The sequence below is a fragment of the Nematolebias whitei genome, chromosome 3, assembly GCF_014905685.2.
Source record: "Nematolebias whitei isolate Nwh7 chromosome 3, NemWhi1, whole genome shotgun sequence".
Taxonomy (NCBI): domain Eukaryota; kingdom Metazoa; phylum Chordata; class Actinopteri; order Cyprinodontiformes; family Rivulidae; genus Nematolebias; species Nematolebias whitei.
Window position 1 is genome coordinate 45,656,054 of NC_056500.1, and position 8,842 is coordinate 45,664,895.

The following is an 8,842-nucleotide window of genomic DNA, read 5'->3' on the forward strand; positions in this document are numbered from 1 at the left end:
TGTATGCCATAATCATCAGTATTAAAACAATTAAAGACCTGAAATATGTCAGTTGGTGTGCAATGAATCTGAAATATATGAAAGTTTCATTCTTATCATTACATTATGGAAAATAATGACCTTTATCACAATATGCTAATTTTTTTAGAAGGATCTGTATAGTTACTGAGTTAGTTTCACTTCAAAATGAAATAAGGGATGTCGCTTTTTGAACATACGATGAAACAACCTGATTCATGCTCAGTAATCCAAGTAAAAAAATCCAACAAAGTTAAGTCTCTGGACAGTTTTTTTTTTGTTGAAAAGTTTCTTCTTTCATCCAAAAGACTTCTTCAGTCCGAGGAGCTACAGCAAACTTAGTCTTATAAATAGCACCTTCACATAGTGGGCCGACCAGTTTGATGGTCCTCTGGTGTCCACCCTCTCCCCCACTGACTTGTTTGAGGCAGTCATGGCCAAAGTGTTTCAAAACATCCTGAATATCCAGTTCTTCTGGGAGGACTCCAAGGCTTTCCCAGCCCAACTGAGAGACATAGTCTCTCCAGCGTGTCCTGGATCTTCCCCTGGGTCTCCTCCCTGTCGGACTTGCCAGAAGCACCTCCCTTGGGAGGCGCCCAGGAAGCATCCTTACCAGATGCCTGAGCCACCTAAAGTGGCTCCTTTCGATGTGGAAGAGCAGCGGTTCTACTCCGAGTCTCTCCTGATAACTGAACTTCTCAAAGATTGTTATATGAAACCAAAACAATAATCAAAGACAAACAAATCTTTGGTGGCATGACAGAAAGGGGACAGAGAATGGGAATTCCTAAGAGAATAGTATGGGAACATACAATGATGACAACACATACCACTTATACTTATCATAGAAAGAATACTGACTGTAATGCAATGGGCACACCTTATATATATTTATATATATGTATAAAGGCTTTATAAACCCTTCCCACACTCTTGCAATGGTGTAAACTCAAACCTACGTCACTTTACAACATACGTACAGTACTGTATATGTAGCTACTAAATTTTTCTTACCAGATCTGCAGAACAAAGCAACAGCTCTTGGTTCCTCTGTTCTGTCCGACTCAGTTTTGTTTCTGCAGACGTACCCTCCAGAAGTGAAGCCCACAATCAATGTCAATTCTTAAACCTACTAATTTTAACAACATACTTACACGTACCTAATGAATTTTACTTACAAGGGCGTCTTCGCTCAGAGGTCCTTACTAGCCGGCTAGGAGCTTTTGGGTTCACTGCTGAATCTAGAGGTCCTGTTCTGGTCTGGTTCAGTGCAGCTCTTGAGCGCCGAAGCGTGCCCATTCCCGCTTAGAGGTCCTCATGGGCCGACTACCAGCTCTCAAGATTCACAGATGGGTCTGGAGGTCTGGTTCTGCCCCAGTTCTTGTCCGTTCAGTGGGTTCAGTGCAGCTTCTCTGCATCTGTTGGGCGCCAATCAGATCAAAACTTTACGTCTGTTTTTCAGCAGAAGGAAACGGGGCTTTTGGGCGGGGCCCTGTTACCTTCTGGGAAATGTGCTCATTATGAGCGGGAAGACAGTGGAGGCTTACTGAGAGAAAACTACAAAATGGTGGTGCCTATCTGAAGCATTTTATTTTTTATTAATTTTTTACTGTACATTACTGTATCCAGTGCTGTCCCAATCACGTGATTAATAAAGTTGACAATTGTGTGTCCTGTACAAATTTTTTGTACAATATTATGGACTGTACATCCACAAACCGCGATAGAGCGAGTCTGCTAAAGTTGAACTGCGAAGTAGTAAGGGACTACTGTACGTATATATATTTATATATATATATATATATTTTTTTTTTCTTTCTTTTTTTTTTGCTTTATTTACAGCACCAGTTACAAATGTAGACAAGTGCAACATATTTAGACTTCATTTTTTTAATTGCTAGACAATGAGTGTTTTATTGTCATTTAAGTTGCAAGTGAAAAAGTAGCAAACAAACTGAGTTTTTGTTTTGCTTCTGTAAAACCACTGAGTTCAATATTAATTTAGAAAATCTGACTTCAAAGTCCACAGACTGAATAATCCACTCACATATTTGGGTGTGCATGCTGTACTTCAAAGCTTAAATTGAAAAATTTCTGTAAATGTTTTGATTGAAAACCTTGCTCAATATAAACTGTATATTACTATTTATTTGTTTGTTTGTTTTGTTTGTTTATATATTCTGGACTCCAGGCCAAAAAGCAGTTGCAGATTCTACAAGAAGAGCTGAGTGCATGCAGGATGGATCTGGAGTTAAAGACCGCTGCTGTGAGGAGAGCGACCCACGACTGGGAGCAGCTGGTCAAGGACAAGGCAGCTCTGAATGTCAGACTGAAGTCTGCTGAGCAAAAGGCCTGTGGTCTCACACAGGAGCTGCTGGCACTGAGGTCTGAGTTTGTTTCTGTGGTCCTGTTTGTTTGTTTGTTTATGTAGTCTGGCTTGTGATTTTTTTGGGGACATTTATCAGTAATTCCTTGTACGCCTACACTTATACAGTCAACATAAATGACAGAGCAAATAATAAAAATAATGTCACAATTGGCTCATTAACACTAATAAAGTTTCAGTTAACAGTAAAATAAATGACAGCAGACGAGTACAGTGTCTTCAGTGTGTGTCTGTGTGTTTGTTAAACCAAATGATACTGTGTCATTAGAGGCAGTTTGGCTTAAAACAAGTCGAGTGTAACAAGAGTCTGAAGGTAACATGGTTTTATTTGGAAACTTGGCTTGTGACGGATTATTTGATTTTATGATCTTCTGCACTTAAGAGTTTCAAAGGTCTTTTTTCAGGACTCAGCCATATTTATTGCTGTGTTCCAGAGCCGAGAGAGAATCCCTGGAGACAGCTCTGTTTGAAAGCCAGGAGCTTTCTGCATCTCTGGAGGCCAAGTGCAACAGTTTGAAGGCTGAGAGGTGCAGCTTGGTCCTGGCTAATGATGCCCTGACACGTGAGTGGCCTTCTCCCTCAGAGACCCCACTGTTTTCTATGCTAGATCTTTTAGCCAAGAAGCTTTTTCAGTCACCCAACAGAGATCCATATTTTAGCTCTGAGCCCGGCAGCAGCTGGAGCTGCTTTCACAGCTGACCAGATACACACTTGGGTTACAGATACTTTTGCAGATACAAGTTATGTAGAAAAGCCTCAAAGTTTACCCTATATTTAAACAAAAACACAACTGGGCTGCTGTGTGTACTTGTATGTGCAGGTGATGCTGCTAAGATGCAAGTGGATGCTGAACAACTGTTGGAACAAGTTGTGCAACAGCAAAGTGAGTTTGAAGAGAAGCTGGCTGAGGTGGAGAGGAATGCCTTGCTGACGCTGAACAATGCAAAGCAAATTCACAGAGAGCAGCTGGAAACTGAAAAACACAAAAAGGTAATGTAGGGGTCTAATAGTTTTGCTGGCTCTGGGAAATACCCTGAAAATGTCAAATTAAATGTCATTCTCAAAATATGTGTTGTGAGTGACTCTCAGTTACTACCAAGTCAAATTTTAGCTCAGTATTTGTTAAATAACTGAGTTTTGGTATTTTTGTGATGCTTATGTGGAGTAGCTGTGGTGGCTTATCAAGAATTAGGCTGGCTTCAAAAGATAATCAGCTGAAAGTGCATTATGGGGTATTATGGTAACATACAGAGCTGATTGCACATAATTAATTCCAACATTTTAAACTAATATCTTGTGCAATCTTTCAGCACTCAGATTATGTTAGTGATCAGTCTCACTCACTACCACACCAGATTTGAGGTCAAATTATAATCAATAGTTATAGTTATTTCTGTGTTTTTAAGGTCGCTTGGCTCTGATGGCCATCATGAAAATACTCAATGCCCGCCTCATCTTAACAGCAGGTTGCATTGTGATAATAGAAACGTTGGTTACGTACTGTAACCCCAGATTCTATGAGTATAGGTGTAGCCCTTTAAGGCTGTCGCTGATGGGTTTATCCCGATATGCGAAGCATTGCACTGAAAAATTTAGTCCACGCCCACCTGCTGTGTGGGCCCCACCTGGTCCGTATAAATTACATTAAGAGCGGGAAATTGGCTCCCAAAATAGCTTTTTCTTCGGCCATTTAGGAGCCAGTGAGGCCCGACGCTTAAAGGGCTACGCCTATACTCATAGAATCTGGGGTTACAGTACGTAACCAACGTTCTATTTCGTATAGGCTTCGCCCTTTAAGGCTGTCGCTGATGGGTTAAGGGCGAAGCGGATGTTGTCCTCGCCTCACTGGGTCCATTCGAACACCGTATGAAGCAGAAGCTTGCCCAAAAAACGTCTTGTCACTCAGCTTCCCATGTGCGTAATTACGCATTGCGTAATTATGTGTGCCATGCACAGACGCATGTTGCGTAACCATGCGTTCTGAATGCATGTGTAGTGAACCTGGTCTGACCTCAAATCTGATCAGATTACAGAGACTGTTATTTCATTGATCTGCATCCAGAAATACAGTTTGAGCCATCTGGGGACTTTCTTTCTTGAATTAATCAAGTAGAAAAGACAATTCTCTATGATCATTACTGTTTTACAAATGTTTGATAATCAAATTGTGTTAGTTCACTCAATGCTTACAGGTTGAAGAGAACTACTCATTTTTATTTTACATAAACAGTAAGTAATGATTTTTATTCCTCATTCAAAGAAGAAATCAGGTTAATATGCATTTCTTGATTTTCTGTCTTCAATGAGCAAGTTTTGTAAGTATGTTAAAGGTCGAGTCTCGGTCAACTAAAATGTTTACTGAGAAGAAATGTCATGTTTAAACTTTTTCAGAAGATAATAGGAGTTTGACTCCACGAAGTCTGGTGTTTCTCCAATAATCTTTTCTGTCTGTTAAGCAATCTCATTCTCTGCCCTTGACTTTTGATAACATCTTACGTCACAAAACACACCTCTATTCTGGTCCATCCACGAATCAGAAAGCTCTAAATTGACCCGGAAGTCAACTCATTTAAAATGTGGCAACTTCCCGGTTCTTGCCAGAGCGCTAGAGTCTGATGTCGGAAGTCTGATAGAGAGTGCTAAGGAGATGAAAGGAGTTCAGAGTTCTTGGATGCAAACGCATTCAGGATGATCCAGAGCCGTTTTGGGATTATAACTTCTGTTTGGATAACCTCGTACGACTCTCTAAGGGTTTGGCAGTCCTCACGGAGACGCTGAAAGAGTCAGAAAGGAACCCTACGCCGACGCTGATTTTATCATCAACCAGGTAGAAGGTTCTATTTTCGACCAAGTGTACCGTGGGCAAGCTAAGATCTGAAGGAGCGTGCACGTTTCTGGTCAAACAGATTAATTCCCTCACAAATCTCTCTGTAAGATAAATCTCCATTTCCATCTTAAACTCTGCTTTCTCCTAAAATCAGTACAGATATTTTAGAAATATCTGAAGCAAAGTCCTCGATCACCGCCGTGTGATTGAAGTCCATTATCTGTGAAACTTGTCTGTTATTATTTTCATATTTTGCCAAATTAATGTAAATGTTTGATGTTAAACTTTGATTCTGAAAATAAATGACCGCATTCATTTTGATGGGTCAAAGATAATAACGTCTCTCGTTACATTTCTGTTAAATTCAATGCACGACATTTACACAGTCAGAAAGATGAGGAACTCGTGAAAAAAGTATGAATATATCCAGCATATGACGTACTACATTTGGTGGCCCGTAACGTGCTCATAAATGACTGTAAATTCGTGTAAAGATTGATTTTTTACATGTTGGCATAAAGAAAGGTAACAGTTTAACAGCTGTGCTGAAACGCGCTGAAGCTGCGCCGCTTTGAAGTCAAAACGCTGCATGTTTTAAGCGTGCTGGAATGTGATGCTTGGGAGCTCACAGAAAGCTGAAATAGTGTCATAAGTCTTTATGAAAGCTGAAATTGTACGCCTGTTACGTGTAACTAAGCTGATGAAGCTGTGGAAAACGTTATTCTGTTTAAACTGTGGTCCAAACGGACGGAGGTTCTGTTGGCCGGCTCGGTTCTGAAAAAGGTTCGGACGAGTTGTTTAAATAGCTAGAAAGACGTTTTTGAGACCGGAGTAGCAGACTCCGCACAGCTCAGAGTTGATTCGTTACATTTTTTAACAGAAAAAGTGCATTTTGACAGTTTAAAAGACGAAAAGTTGACGAACTTACCTCAGGCTGAATCTAGCATGCTGGTGGCTAAAACGTTTCGTGATTGGTTGAATATTGCTGCTGTGAAGCGCTCTGATTTGCTGAGAAGGTTGACTGACGTGGCTACGTCATTTCCTCTCAACCCTGCGCTGCTTTGTCATTGGTGATTTCAGTCACGTGACCCGGAAATGGAAACTCGTTTTCATAGGGAATAAAATCTGCTTTTTAAAGCTGAAAAGTGCTTTAAAGCTGTGTTCTGAAACGCTGTTTAAGTTCTTCGAAGTCTAATTGCTAAAATTTTGCCACGTTTGTGTAAAAAATCCGTTCAGAAATGTTGGTTTTATCCGAGTCTAGCCGATGCTAATTTTGAGCTAACAGCTAACGACCGGACGCCACAGGAAGTCATAGCGACCCCTACTGGACAACACTAACAGTGTCTGAGTTAAAATTAATAAGGTTGTACTGACACCTTCTGGATACACGTGAAGATCACAGGTTTTCACTTCGTTTAGGTTTAAAGAGTGAAATTAAACGTTTTTATTTTTCTGTAAGGCATTTTTGAGTTAATAAACGCTCCTCAAAGTTGAATAATCACTGTTATCTTGCATTTTAAAAGTTATAAAGGTATTTATGCAAAGAGCATTTACCGAACACATTTTTATTCACTGATAATTCCTTAAGAAAGGTACAAAATAAAAATTGAAGCAAACTTTTAAAAAATAGAAACAATTACAGATATTCACAAAAATGGAAAAAGTTTACTCACTTGCTAAAAAGATAACGCACGTTTAATTGTTAAACTCACAAAATAAGAGTAAATACATCAGTAGAGAGAAACTCTTCTGATTTTATTTTACCACCTAAACATTTACATCTCCTATTTAATTTCTAAATAGCAGATAATGGAAGATGAAGAGGTAAACACTGACCCCTTTCAATCCAGAGATGCCGTCCAGTCGGCTTTATATATTTTAACAAATTCAATTAGTGGTACACAATTAGAGCAATTAGAAAACCTTGATGATGATCAAAGAAATGAGGAACTGCAGAGGTTGGCAAAAGAAGCTAAAGTGGCAGAGGACTCAAAATCGAGCCGTGAACGGTTAGCAAAAATTTCCCTGCTTCTGAAAGCGGAATTGGACCATCAGGTGGAACAAAATGACACGCTGTTCAGCGGATATCAATCTGAAAAGGACAGGTGTGACGAATTGATGTATGAATCTGATTTGCAGAAACAACAAATTCAGACTGATAGGGACCTCTCAAAGACTGAGCTGTTAGAACAGGCTCAATCATATGAGGAGAGGATTAGGGATAAAGAACAAGCGTACCGAGCCTCGTGTGCAGATAACGATGTGCTACAAGCACAGTTACAGATCGCATTAAAGGAGCTGGACGATTGCAAGGCAGACAAGGCGATGATACTCCAACAATGGCTGAATTTACAAAGGAAATGTCAGACATCACAGGAGCGCCTGACAGCTTGTGAGGAGAAACTAGCTACAGCTACAAACCAGATTTCTGATATGGGGCGGGCTGGTCTGAGACTTAGAGACAAACAGCCACAACCACCCCAGACAGATGCTGTTACACCTCCTCCCCTTAGCCCCGTTCCAACACCCCCGCCTCGGGGGATAAGGACGGGTCTGCACCCACTTGCACCTCTTCCTACTGACACCATGCCGTTACCCCCACCCCCATTATGGGCGGTAGGGGCAGGCCTTGACCAATCTGCACCAATCACGCATGTGAGACCGTTGATACTGTCTCCTTCAATGGATGATTTGCAGAAAATCTCAAAATATGTACAACGCTTTGTACCAGGACCGATGGGCTCATCTGGAACAAAAGCGTATCTCAAAGATCTGGAGTTCAGGTTGAGATCTTATCCTAATGCTACGGTAGAAGATAAGATCAGCCTGATACGGCTCACTTCGGACAGAGAGGTGTTCACCTTCATCGAGCGTCTACCAGATGCAATGAAGAGGGATTACAACCTTCTGTGTGGAGCTTTGATCAGAGAGTACGACTCCTGCACGGGACCTGCTGGTTTCCCAGCTGCAGACAAGGTCACGCAGGGTAAAACTGAACATCCAAAAGTTTATTACAAAAGAATCTTCCAAGCTTATTTTGGTAACAGAAATGAAACCGGAATGGAAGAAGATGAAAATTTTAAATTTGTTTTCAGCAAAAATCTCCACACTGATTTTAAACAATCAGTACAAATGATGGCAAATTTCAGAGAAAAATCCATCAGTGAGATTAAGCAGTGTGCTGTGAATGTGTTTGAAGCGAGTTCTCATGCTAAGACGCCCATTGAAGTGTTTCCAAGTGTAAAGGTTAAACCCCTCCCTCTTGAACTAGAAGGACGACGCGCTTCGCCGCCTCCTCCTAAGAAGGAGAGAAAACAGTCTGTTCAAACTAACAAACCGCGTCCTGAAGGTGCACGCTGGGACAAAAAAGCTCCTCTTTCAGAGGATGACAGTGATTATCGAAAAAGGGGTGAGCGTAGGACGCAACGATATGGGAAACCATATCATCAGGGGCAGTACGTGAAGGAACCCCCGAAAGACGTACCTGACCGTCCCCCACCTCGGACGAAACGAACTGAGGCGAAAAAATCACAAAAGTTCCAGAAACAAGGCCCTACACCTCTGAACTCGGAAGAGACAGAGAAAATACGCAGGTTGTTAGAAACTTTGAA